Source organism: Castor canadensis, chromosome 2, assembly GCF_047511655.1.
Source record: "Castor canadensis chromosome 2, mCasCan1.hap1v2, whole genome shotgun sequence".
Classification (NCBI taxonomy): Eukaryota; Metazoa; Chordata; class Mammalia; order Rodentia; family Castoridae; genus Castor; species Castor canadensis.
This window is the reverse complement of record NC_133387.1, coordinates 172,934,177-172,948,257: the sequence shown is the minus strand read 5'-3', so window position 1 is coordinate 172,948,257 and position 14,081 is coordinate 172,934,177. Positions and strand designations below refer to the sequence as shown.

General features: G+C 35.1%; 1 pseudogene; it reads left to right on the top strand.

Moving 5' to 3' along the window:
* Window positions 1-11,834: 11,834 nt before the first annotated feature.
* On the top strand, window positions 11,835-13,631 carry LOC109674313 (caspase-8 pseudogene; annotated as a pseudogene).
* Window positions 13,632-14,081: the final 450 nt, after the last annotated feature.

Sequence of the window (14,081 nt, the reverse complement as noted above, 5' to 3'; positions counted from 1 at the left end):
TGGGGAGGATGGAAATGTTCTTTTCCAAAATTTGCCTCCAGATCAGTGATCTTTATGGCTTGTAAATTCTACTTCAATCAAACTTTAAAGACATTTATAGCACAATGAAAAAAGACATTAGAGAAAACCATAAAACTTCACCAAGAGGAATGGAAGAGGCAAATAAAGAGAGGCGTATGCTATATTTACAGATTAAAAGACATAAAAATATCAATTCTCCCTCAAATTAATTTATACACTCAATAAACACCCAATGAAAATCTTAATTCTTTTCATAGAAACTGACCAGCTGATTCTAAAACTTAAGGAAGTTTGAAGAGCCAAAAAGAGATAATGCAATCATAAAGAAGACCAGAGCTGAAGGACTTAGGCAGCTCGTCCACAGGACTAATTTCCAAATGTACAGTCACAAAGAGAGTGTGCTACAAAGACAGACAAGTGGTGAGTATAATAAAACAGAGATTCTATAAGTACGTGGATTTTTTACTTATGCTAAGGGGTTAACTGGAGAGCACTGGAGAGACAGTTCATGGTCATTTCAATAGTGTGTGATAAGCCAAGTAGACAGCCAGACAGACGACCACAAATCTAAATATATAAACTAAAACAATATAAAGCTTCTAGAAGAATAGTTTCTTGACCCTGCAGTGAAAGATTTTTTAAACAGGGCTCAAAAAGGCATTAGACATAAAAAAAAGATTAATGAATAAAATAAAATTTTGTTAATAACATTAACAAAAGATTAATGAATAAAAAGAATAATGAATAAAAGATAACATTAAGAGAATGAAAATGGGACAAGAGCTGCAGGTTAGTAGTAGAGTGCTTGCCTAGCTTGTGTAAGGTCTTGGGTTCTATCCCCAGCATAGGAAATAAAAAGAATGAAAATGCACAATGTGTTCCAGGAAAAGATGCAAAACAGCTAAAAATGAAAAGGCAAGCCACAATGGATTGGAAAATATTAACAATACATCTGATAGCAAAGGCCTAATGACCAGAACACATAAAGAATTCCTACAAACTGGTAAGAAAAAGACAACCTCATAGTGAAGAAGAGATTCAAAAGCCTCCTCACAAAAAAAGGACATCTAAAAAGCCAATTAATAGATGAAAAAGTGTAAAACCTGTTTAGTCATCCAGTAAGTGCAAATTAAAACTATAATGAAATTCTATTACATACTCACCACTTAGAATGGCTAAAATTTAAAAGACTAACAGGGCATGGGGGTACAGCTTGGTAGTACAGTGCTTGCCTAAAAGACTGATGATGTACTGGGTATGGTGGTGGATGTCTGTCATGCCAGCACTGGGGAGGCTGAGGCAAGAGACCAGCCTGGGCTACACAATGAGACCTTGTCTCAAATAAAAGATGATAATAAGTTTTGGTGAAGATATACAGCAACTAGAGCCCTCATATACTATTGATGGAAATGTTTCCCCATATTGAAAACTAGTAGAATTTGATATTAAACATATTCATATGCTATAAACTAGCAATTTTACTAAGTAGATACAGTACTGAAAATTTTACAAACGAACAGATTAGCAGCATTATTCATAATAATAAAAAACAGAAACAACCCCAATATCCATCAACAAAAGTAGAAATATGTTCTTGTATTTTCAAATGATGGAATCCTACATAGCAATGAAAATGAGCAAAACACATCAAGTGCAACAAGAGATGGACCTCACACCAACAAAGCAGACAAAAAGGAGTACATATTTTATGAGTTTATTTCTAGAATAATAAAAATATGCAAAATAAAATCAGTGCTTATAGGAAAAAACAAAATGAAATCAAAGCAATGACTATCACATCAATCAGGGTACTGGTTGTCTTTGGAGAAGCAATGATGGGAGGATGTAGGGGCTTCTATGATGGTGGCAATATTCTAAATCTTGACCTGGATAGTAATTACATATTACAAAATGTTCCATTTTTAATCAATCAAATAAGCAAGACATTTTAGTTTTAGTCACTCTTTTACATATTAGTTAAACTTTGCAATAAAAAATTTTAAAGAATTGATTTAACACTCTAAGTACTTTTTGCTTGGTTAGATTCACATTCACTAAGGTAATTAAATCTAAAGTTGAAGATAGAATTTTGATTGGTAAGGCCTGACTGAAAGCATCAATTAAATGCCAAAGCAGAAACTAATGATAAAATATTTCCTTTAGTCATTTAAAAGTCAATAATTTACTTCAATCAAAATACAATAAAATGAATCAAAATGCCTGTTAAGCCACCCTAATAATTACCTGCTTGGGTAAAGTTAAGTTATAAGTGTTCTCACTATAACCAATAGCAGGAAAGAGTTTATCTTTTTCCTCCGGAGTCATAAGGTCAGCTGTAGCTGTAAAGAAAAGGCAGTAACTTAAGAAATTACTTTCTTCATCTTTATGGAGACAATATAAATAACTCAAACCAAAGTAACAAGTGTCCTAAAGCAAAATCCACTAGGCAGTCTCCACTAATACACTTCATGCATCCTGTATTTGCCTGTTTATTATGAAGCAAATTCAGTTTACACATAAGGATTTTAAAATTCCCTACAAATGTCAAAACTCAACTGTCATTAAATATTCACATAAACGTTAATAATACAGAATGCTAAATGATGAGAACATTTCAAATTTCGCATAAAAAAAAAATTTCCCAAAGAAAATTTTGCCATATATGCTTACATCTGAGCAGACTAAGAAATAATCTGCAGTTTTTTCTTATCAATAAGCAACAAATTACCTGACTTGGTACTTACTTTCAGGAATGAATGATTCTTCATCTTTTTTTCTTGAATCCTTTCTCCAAAACCTACTAAATCAGCCTGGCACATTTCCCTCCTGTGTCAGCAGACTTTTTCCTTAATTTTTTTGTCCAGACTGAATCACCTAAAAATTTTTTTAAAAATTAAAAATTGCATCAAGACTAAGTGCTATGTTCATTTTCAGGTGTAGCCATGTTCAATTTTTTGTTTTTTGAATCACTAGTAAGAGTAAAACAGGCAAGGAAGCCAATTCCTCCTGAAATGATGGTCAAGATATGTAAAATTTATGCACTATACATAATGATAGCATTTTGAGTAGGCTTCATTTTATCAGCAATGCAGCTAAGGTTTCAAGTAAAATTTTTCTGAGCATTGTGACTCACAGATTTTTAAGAACCATTACAACTTCTGGTTAATGGAATGAAAAGATACAAAACTGGAAGATGCTTCCACATCCAAAACATACTAGCTTAAAGCAATCATTATTTTAGAATTCATACATATTGCTGCCTTACTAATGAAAGGACATGGCAGGGAAGAAGAGATATAGATAAAAACAGAATAGCTCTTAAACCTCATTTCATCCTCTTTCCTCAAGTCCTGACTTGTTTATCTACTGCTCCTTCTCAATGCCTACTTTTCAGATGAGGAACCAAAAAGCAAACAACAGAGGAATAATGAAAATAAAGAAGAGAAGTAATTTAGACTTTATGTTTTCATTCCCTGAAAAAGTAAACTTCAATTAATGTTCCCACTCAGAAAGTCAAGTATTTTCAATTGATAGTAAATTAATAATGTGTTGTAAGTCTTTGTGTGTAATAAGAAATGAAACAATCCCAAAGAAAAGTAAAAGAAAATATTAAATTCTGTAGTAGAGAAAACAGGTTTGATTAGTGAATATAAAGAGTAAGCATGGGGAAAATGTTAACATTTTGTCACAAGCCACACAGGAATGTACACATTCAAGCTCTTGAATTTGCAAATTGAAACTGAAGGACAGATCTACTACAATGAATACCACAGCTTAGTGTTTTAATCTTTGCTGCGCATAAGAATCATCACTAGGCTTTGAAAGGGAAACAAAAAACCCCACAAATGCCAAAGCCCCAGTACACAGCACTTAAATCCCATCTCCAGGGTTCCAGGTTTCAGCATTTTGTGAAGGAACATTCCCCAGGTGGTTTCTAATTACAGCCATGGTTCAGTACCCTGAGATAGCAACAAAGGAGTTTCTTTCAGCAACAGAGAGCATCATACCTGGGGTCTGCCTGCTTCAACAGCCACAAGTAGAAGAAACTGAGCTCTGTTGGAACATTCAACTAAACGCACACCACTTGAGCTTTTAAGGCTGTGAATACTACCAGTTCTTTTAACAAAAGTGCAATCAAGGCTGCAATCTAAAAAACCTAAAAAGAAGAAAAGGCCACTATTAGCACTAAAATCTTGATTCAAGGTGTGATCAACATGTTACAAATTTCAAGAAATTTCAAAGTAAACTCAAAACTTAGACTTAATAGAGAAAAGGCAGAAGTGAATATGAAAGCACAATTAAAGATAATAATTTCAAACAATGACAAAGTGCATGAAGAAAATAAAATAAAAATATTTTTAAAGCTTTTCTATATGTTGGCAACGATCACTAAAAAATTCAAGAATTACCATTTGAAATGAGATGTGTCATAAATTATACACTAAAATATTACCAAATTCTTGGTTTTGATACGATACTAAAATAAATTATGTAAGATGTAATCACTGGGGAAAGAGGGTGAGAGATACACAGGACTTCTGTGAAGTATCTTTGATACTTTCTATGAAATAGTAATTATTTCAAAGTAAAAATATATATATTTTACCTATGTATGACCAAAACTACATTAAAATACACATTTAAAACAACAGGAAGATGGATGAAAAACACTTTCGCTTTTTCCCAAATAATCCTCTGTTGCCTTCATTTCCTTCCATGACCAGGTGAGAGTCCATGACAAATATTTTGAGTCCTCAGTCTGTATTTAAAACTCTCTAGACCTATGTACTATCTATCACAATGAACAAATGCCAATCTTTGAGGAATCTAATTGCTTTCTCTTCTCCTACATCCTTGCTTGTTTACCCACTTTGTCCAATAATTAATCCTCCGCCAATGTTTAAGCAACTGTAACTGGTTTTAAGAACACAGAATTAAGGGTTGGGGATGTAGCTCAGTGGTTAGGTGTCTGTTTGCATGGAATGTATAAGGCCCTGGGTTCAATTCCCAGTGCCCTCCCCCACCAAAAAAAAAAAAAAAAAAAACCCACAGAATTAAACTGAAACTACTTAAAGGGGATTAAGCCATGTTTCCTCCACCAATTCATTCCTATTTCATGATAACAATCAACAGCAGTAGCAAACACCTTTTAAAATATTCATGTTCCTGGATACAACAACTGTACTTGACCAATTTGTCCTTACGCACATAAGAGATACTTCTGAAAATGTGCATCAAAAGCTATTTATTATAATATCACTTATACTTAACAGTGAGACACAATGAAACAAATTCTGGTATGTACACAGAATGGAATACTATTTGGTTGTTTAAAATGATGTAAAAATAACTCAACTGACATTGGAAACGAAACATTACAATATTTTTTTAAACAGAAAGGAAAACAAGTTACACACCTTCTTTTGGCCCCACATCCCCCACCAGCTGCCACTCCATTTATCTGCTCCCCTTACAGTCTCCAGTTTCTAATTTTTCATTCTCTCTAATAACTATCATGTTTCTGCCCACTACTCGATTAAAATTACTCTTTATTACTAAGTCCACTCATAGATAATGTTTCCATTCCATAGTGACATAAAGTCTTCTTTAGTCCTTCCTTTCTACTAATTACAAATAAAACTTCTGGACAAAATACAAAGTATTTACCTGAAACTCTGAAAAGTGGGTAAAGCAGTAGATGGTGGAAAGGAGTAAAAACTGGAGAAGTAATCTGCACAGGAATAAGTTTCTTATGTCTTTAGTTTTTCTCACATGGTGTGCCCTATGATCTCCTACTCCTTCCCTTCAGTCTTCCCTTCAGACCTATGATTTCTTTTAACCAACAAAAGGTGGCATAGGTAATGAGCTACATTTTATTAAGTGGGTAAGTTTGCAGCAGTCCTCTTGATGGACTCTCTTTCTCCCTATGAACAAGCAAACTGCCATGTCACGGACAGTCTATGTAGGGAGGCCCAATGGAAAGGAACAAAAGGTGATACATTAGGAGTTGAAGTAGCTTCTAGTCAACAAAACTCTGGTCTTCCATCCCAAAGCCACAAGGAGCTAACTTCTACAAAAGCAATTGGAGCCTCTGTCAGCCATGCTTCGGAGAGTATGATGGTCCCAGCCAACATCTTTCAATAGCTGAGGCTTGTAAGCAGAAGGCTCAGATCTGCAGAAACTCTCAGGTAACAAGTGTATTGTTGTAAGCCTTAAGTTTCCTACATAGCCATAGAAAAGTACCACACCATGGGAGAATACAGGAGCATATGAAGGACAGCTACACAAGGAGCTAAAACCCTGAGAAAAACTCTATTTGTGGCCAGTGAAGCAGAGGGCATAGGGAGAAATCCCAAAGAGAAAAGACCAGAGGTGGGGAATCTCTCAATTCTGTGTAGGAAGTTATCCAAATCTCTGGCTAACTCAAAACTCGCATCTATGAAACTGACCCAAACCAAAGCAGCTAAGATTTAGAGACCTGAACTGAAAGACAAACCATCTGTACAAGTCTCCAACTAAGCCCTATAAAATTCATGTGCAGAACAGATCCAAAGCTACAAAAGAAAGACTTGGGACTGAATTGAGACTTGAACCATCTACACAAGGCAAAACACAACTCAGGATCAGAATCTAAACAGGCTGTGTACTAACACAAAATACGAAAAATATCTAGAGGATTATATAATAGGACCCAGAGACTAAATACTCTAACAGTTGTAATGTCAAGAATACAATCCAAAATTATTTAACACAGAAAGACAAAAACAAATTTTAAAAAATGAGAAAAATACGACTGATTTTCATGGAAAAGAGTATCAACAAATGCCAACAATGAGCCACTTTAAGTGTGTGATGTGAGGTAAGGGAAAATACATGTGAAGTTGCTAAAAAATTGGAATTTTTTTTTAAATTGGAATTTTAACAAAGAAATGCAAACTATTAAAAAAAATTCAAAATGAATTGTCCCTTTTAAAAATACAGAATCTGAAACTTAAAACTCCTAGGATGGGAGATGACAGAATAAAGAGTGAACCTGAGGATGTATCAACAGAAATTACCTAACCTAAAAAGCATAGAGATTAAAGACTGGGAAATGAAAAAAAAAATGAACAGGGTTCAGTGACCTATGGCACAATATCAGAAAGTCTAATAAACATGTATGTCATATATAATATAATATACATATGCAAATATAACATATATGGTAGCTTCACCCATGTCTTCAAAAATATAATGTGCATATTATAGATACATGTATAGACATCATTTATACATATATAGTTACAGTATATGTATATATTGAGATATGTGCATATATGTATTTTATATAATAAATAATGTGTGTGTGCATAAAATTAAGAGTCTAAGAAGGAGAGAAGAAAGAAAAAGAAATTAGGGCCAAAAAATTATTTGAAAAACTAATGCCTAAAAACATCCCAAATTTGGTAAATTTAAAGATCAGTTCACAACTGACCAAACAGATGCATCTGTTACAGGTGATCACCTCTTCTTGAAATTCTTTCGCCAAAGGTATTCATACAGCTTCCCTTCATCATCTCTGGCAACTCCTTTATGGTCACCTTTGCTGGATCTTTCCAATTTATCTGACTGTTACAACAGAATGCTTTGGACTTTGGAATGATCCTTTTCTCTAGCTACTCTAATTCCTTCAGTGATTTCATCCAATCTCTTGCCTATAAATGTCATGTATGGGCTGACTACTCCTAAATGTGCACAGACAGCACAGACTTCTCTTCTGAACTCCATATTTACACTCCTATATCCAATCAGGAACTCCTGATCTTCTCCCACCTCATCCAAGCTTGTTCCATCCAGTCTTCTCCATCTCATTTGATGGCAACTCTCTCTTTCCAATTTCTTTAGGCCAAAATCCTCCAAATGTCTTTGACTCTCTCTTACATCTAACCAGTCAGCAAATACTGGCTCAGTTTTCAAAATGTATCCAGATCTGACCCTTTTCATCACCTCCATTGCAACCATTTTCAGTCAATGACGTCTTTCCTCAATTATTTCAATAGCATCCTAACTTACCTCTATTCTTGCCTTTGCTACCATATAATCAAACCAGAGCATATAATCCTGTTCTCAAATCCTATTAATGGAATTCCAATTCAAAAATAAAGGCCAAAATTCACACCATAACTTATAAGATTCTACCAAATCTGGTATCTTCCCAAATCCCATCAGCATCCCTCCCACAACTCTCTACTTCCTTATTCTCTGACCACATTGGCCACCCATCTCTCCTTCCACAACTCTCGTTGTGAAAACTGCTGAGCTAGTTATACTTTGTTTTTTCTGCCTGGTTAAACTTTACCCTAACACGTCTTTCTGGCTGACTCCCTCAAATGTCAAATGTCTACTTCATAGTGAAGCTTTCACTGACCCCCCAGCATAAAACTGCAACCTCAATTATCATCACTGCCTAGCCCTAGGACTCTCCTGCCTATTTTATTTTTAATTAATTATATATTATCCTTCTCTTCTACTACCATTTAAATAAGGGATCTTGGTCTTCTTTTCAGTTCTGTATGCTAATACCAATGTTAATGATGAGGAGCAGAACATCACTTCTTTAGTAATTACAAAGGGCCAGACACATAATAATCTAAGTGCTTTAAATGGATAATCATGTACTCCTCACATTAACCGTATGATATAGTAAATTCCATTTTACAAATGAGGAAAATGAAGCACAAGGAGACTAAATACCTAGACTCAAAGTACACAATTACTAGATGGCAAAACTGGGATTAGCAGCCATATTCACTGGATCCTCAAGGCACACATTTAACCATAACCTAAAATGACAGGAACTCAATGAGTATTCACAAAATAAAAAGTAAGTGTATGTGCTTTAATTGCATTTAAAAATGAATATGGACTGTGAGGATAACTCAGTGACAGAGCACTTTCCTAGCATGTGCAAGGCTCTGGGTTTGATGGATCTCCAGCACTACCATAAAGTAAAGTGTGTGTGTTGAGATATATAACTATAAAAATGACTACAGGGAATGAAGAAAGATAAGAACAGTATTGAGAGAGGTAAAGAGTATGTGAGATGACTTTCTATTTTTTATACTACTACTACTACTCAGCCTCAAGAATATTTTCTTTAATTGACTCTAAAATTATATGTCTATAATTAGTTTTCTACCTTATAGTTATTATGAATTTCATATAATTTGAAATTTCTGCTTCTAATTACTTAAAACAGTAGTGAAAGGAGTAGAGTATATGAGATGAATATTTCTATTTTCTTCTTTGAACCATATTTTCTAACTTTTTATATTATGAATTTTATTTAATTTGAAATTTATACTTCTAATTACTTAAAAGATATAGAAATAATGAGACAATGTACTTCTTCCTTGCTGAACAACATTTAATAACTTCCTTATTCATTAAATATACTAGTACAAGGAAAGAAATGAAATCTAATTATTGCCTCTCACTTAATCATTGGCAGAATACAGTAACGGAATTATATATAAAATTATCCCAGGAAAAAATTACTCAGCACTTTATGTTTTCCAAACTAATTAGACATATAACCTTAAATCAATTAAAGAACATATTCTTGAGGTTGAGTAGTATAAAAATGGCATACTAGGGAAGATGATAGTGTAAAGTAAGGTGATAAACTTTGTCAACAGTCTTAAAACTATGTAAATAATGACACCTTATGATAATTAAAATTTGCATAAGATTGTACAAAATTTTTAACCGATTACAGGTTATTCATAAATGCCTAAGAATGAAGTGGTAGATTTTTCTGAATTAGTTCTTTCACAAACTGGGAGCACTTTAAAACTCTGTCATCATTAAACAGAGGAGTCTATGACCCTAGGAGAAATTACCACTACCCAGTGGCAAATACCTACTGGAATAGGAAGGAAAAAACTGTGAGCAAGAGCAATATGGGAAAAGGAGGGACATGGGTATGAAAGCCAAGGACAGTTATAAAGGGGGACACAAATAACAGCTGATAACGTCTTTAGAATGAAACTGAAATTGAGAAAGCAGATAAATAAGCAGATGGCTTTGTTAAGATCTATTTTTAAAAAAAGATGGTGCCAAGAAAATGTTCTACAATACAGACACTTGCACACCCATGTTTATTGCAGCACTATTCACAAGAGCCAAGTTATGCAGCTCAGATGCCCTACAACTGATCAATAGAGTAAGAAAATGTGATATACAGATAAAACTGCAGATCATGATGTTAAGTGAAGTAAACCAGGTTCAGAAAGACAAAGGTTTCATGTTCCTCATATATGGAATATCCAAAAGATAAGCATATACACAAATACAAACATGATAATATATATACGTGTGTGTGTGTGTGTGTGTGTGTGTGTTTGTGTATGAAGAGTCCTAATAATAGGACTGTTTGTGGAGACTAGGGGAGAGGAAGGGGAAAAGAGAATGATAAAGGAGTGAACAATATGAAATAATTTACAAGTATATAGGAAGAAAGCATAATCAAACACACTGAAAGCTGGTGAATAATAAGAGAACAAGAGGAAAGAGGTAAGGAAGATAAACAAAGGGGGTTATCTGATTGAAATACAGTATATTCATAGGTGAAATACCCTGATGAAACCCCCTTGAACAATGAATATACACTTAAAAATGAAGGATAGGATTATAAAACAGGTTCTGCTAGGGGGCAAATATTAGTGAGAGGAGGAGGAGGAATGGAAGGGGCAAAGGAAGGTGAATATGGCCAATGAAAATAGAACAATGAAACCTGTGAAATTGTTTTAAGTGGGGGGGGAGGAGGATAAGGGAGAGTGATGGTGGGGTTGAACCTAACCAAGGTATATTACGAGCATGTATGGAAATGTCATAATGAAATTCCTCACCTCATACAACTAATATATGTTAATAAAGACATTAAATTAAAAAATTCATCACTTTAAAAAAAAGTCTGAGTGGTTGGTTTATCTTAACACTGCAATAGTGACGTAGTAGGGTAGCCTGAATATCAAGATGTCAGAGATTTCAAAAGAATGAAAGGAAAAAAATGAAGAAAACCTAAGTCCTAAAACAAAATGCAGTAACAAGATGTGAAGAAAACATGGATGTCAAAGGAAGTCAGCTATAGGAAAGGACCTTAGCTATACTGCCCTTCTCTCTCATTCCCCACATTGGTCTATGTTTATGATCTATTCCTAAATAATTAGTTGTAATCCAAATATGTTATATCATTAAGCTAAGGGACAAAATTAATGTGTTCTATAAGCTACAGTAATTTTATTAGAAAACCCTTGTTAAAATATTTACTTCCATGTTTCCTTTTATAACATGAAATCAACTTTCACTAGTACTTACTGTACTTATGGTTTGGGAATATAGTTGCACTTGTTAGAATTTCAATTTACAGATAAAAGTTTAGTCTCTTGTTCTTTCAGTGAAAAATTTATCTTTCTCTCTTGCTGAAGACCAGACTCTGCCCTTCTGCTGAAAGACAGTGATTTCACAGCCTCTCCTTCCTTTATTTCCTGTTATTTTAAAAAGCCCGGTTTCATGAATGCATGAGTAAATTCTCAACAGGGTAGAGAGAAACAGGAAGTGATAGCTGAAGGCAGCACAAGAGCCGGTGGAATGACAGAAAGATCCAAAGTAAAAGAAAGCTCCCTCCTGGAGGCAAGTCATCTTTGTTTCAGAGATTTTCTCGAGTGGACAAACTTGAGAACTGAGCCCAAGGAATGAGGCTCAGTTCTCCAGGGGAACTTGGTGACTGTGATGGTGCAGGGAAAGGGTGGAGCAGGTTATAACTACTCTTCTAATTTGTGCCTACAATGGATTTCAGTAAGTGTCTTTACAAATTGGGGAGGAACTTGACAGTGATGAGCTGGCCTCTCTCAAATTCCTGAGCCTAGACTACATCCCACAAAAGAAACAAGAGCCCATCAAGGATACTTTGATGTTATTCCAGAGACTGCAGGAGAAGGGAATGTTGGAGGAAGGCAATCTGTTCTTCTTGAAGTTGCTGCTTTTCCAAATTAATAGACTGGATCTTCTGAACAATCTCTGGTCACAACCAGGGAAGAGATGGAAAAGGAGCTGCAGAGTCCAGATTTCTGCCTACAGAGTCATGCTTTTTCAAATTTCAGAAGATATAAGCAAGCTAGAATTGAAGTCTTTTAAGTTTTTTTTTTTTTTGAACAATGAGATCCCCAGTGTAAACTGGATAATAACATGAGTCTGCTTGATATTTTCATGGAGATGGAGAAGAGAATCCTCCTAGGTGAAACAATCTTAGACACCCTAAAAAAAAAAATCTGTGAACAAACCAATAAGAGCCTGCTGGAAAAGATCAATGACTGAAGAATTGAGCAGAGGTAAAGACAACCTAACAGAGAGAAAATGAGCACTCAAGGATGTTCAGATTCATTTTCAAATAGGGAGGGTTCTCTCAGAGCGCTGGCAATGTTGGACTCTCCAAGAGAACAAGAACAGCGAGTCACAGATCAGATATCCAATAAAGCTTACCAAACAAAACAAACCCAGAGGATACTGTTTGATCTTCAACAGTAGGGCACAAAAAAAAAATACCTAAATATCACAATATCAAAAATAGGAAAGGAACAAACTTGGATGCAGACATTTTGTGCCAAACCTTTAAGAAGCTTCATTCTGAGATAATACCTTAAAAAACTACACAGTGAAGGAAATCTATGAGGTTCTACAATCCTATCAAAGTACGGGCCACAATAACAAAAGACTGCTTCATCTGCTATATCCTCTCCCATGGAGATAAGGGCACTGTCTATGGCAACCATGGAGAGCAGGCCTCCATCTATGAACTGACATCTTATTTCCCTGGTTCTAAGTGCCCTTCTCTGGCTAGAAAACCAAAAGTCTTTTTTATTTAGGTTTGTCAAGGGGATAACTATCATAAAGCTATACCTGTTGACACTGACTCAGTGCAGAAGAACTCCTTTTTATAAATGGACTCATCTTCTCAAAAGAGGTTTATCCCAGAAGAGGCCAACTTTCTTCTGGGGATGGCCACTGTGGCCAACTGTGTTTCCTACCAAGACCCCTTGAGGGGAACCTGGTATATCCAATCACTTTGCCAGAGCCTAAGAAAAGATGTCCTCGAGGTGATGAAATTCTCACCATCCTGACTGAAGTAAACTATGAAGTGAGCAATAAAGATGACAGGAAGAACATGGGGAGACAGATGCCACAGCCTACCTTCACACTAAGGAAAAAACTCTTCCCTCTTAAACGATGCTACTTTCCACATGTACAACACTATATTTATTATTTACTAATCTGTTACTGTTTTGCACCTTTTTTTGGATGGTAGGAAGAGAAAATAGAAGTCAGAGCACTCAATTATTTTATTAATTAAAGTCCAAATCTCTGGCTTTGCAATATCAGTTACTAATAGACATTTACACAAATGATATTAGTTTAGTTGTACTTTTGATGAAAAAATATAACTTAATATTTAAAAATTAGTAAGTTATTCACGGTCCTTCTTCACACCATCCACCACACTGAAGCAGGCTAGAAGTTGGAAAAGTTTGAGTTTCATGTAGGTTTCCCAACGATGGCCCAGACCACCTCCACCTGGCTGGGAACTGCCCATGCCCCCCCACCACTCATTTATTATTGGGTGGGAATCTCCTGGGTCTGCCCTAGGTCAATGTAGGTTTGAAAGCACCTGAAAAAGAAAAGCACACTCTCTCTGCTGGCAGACTCCACCTGCATTCCACCATGCTCCCTTTGTATTTCCCTTTCCCTAACTTTTAATAAACCCCATTTACACACACTTGTTCTGCTTGGATTCTTCCATGCTTGAACACAAGAACCAAGGTTTTCTGAAAACACTATTTGCCATTAACAACACTACTCTTATCTTTCCTTTTCTTTCTCTCTCTCTCCCCATTTTTTCTTTCTGTGAGTAGTTCATTCTAAATCTTTAGGAATTAAGTATCTTTTAAATGCTAATTATTTTTATACAATAACATACTTGGGACTCAATGCTGGCTCTCACAGTAGTATTACTTATTTATTTA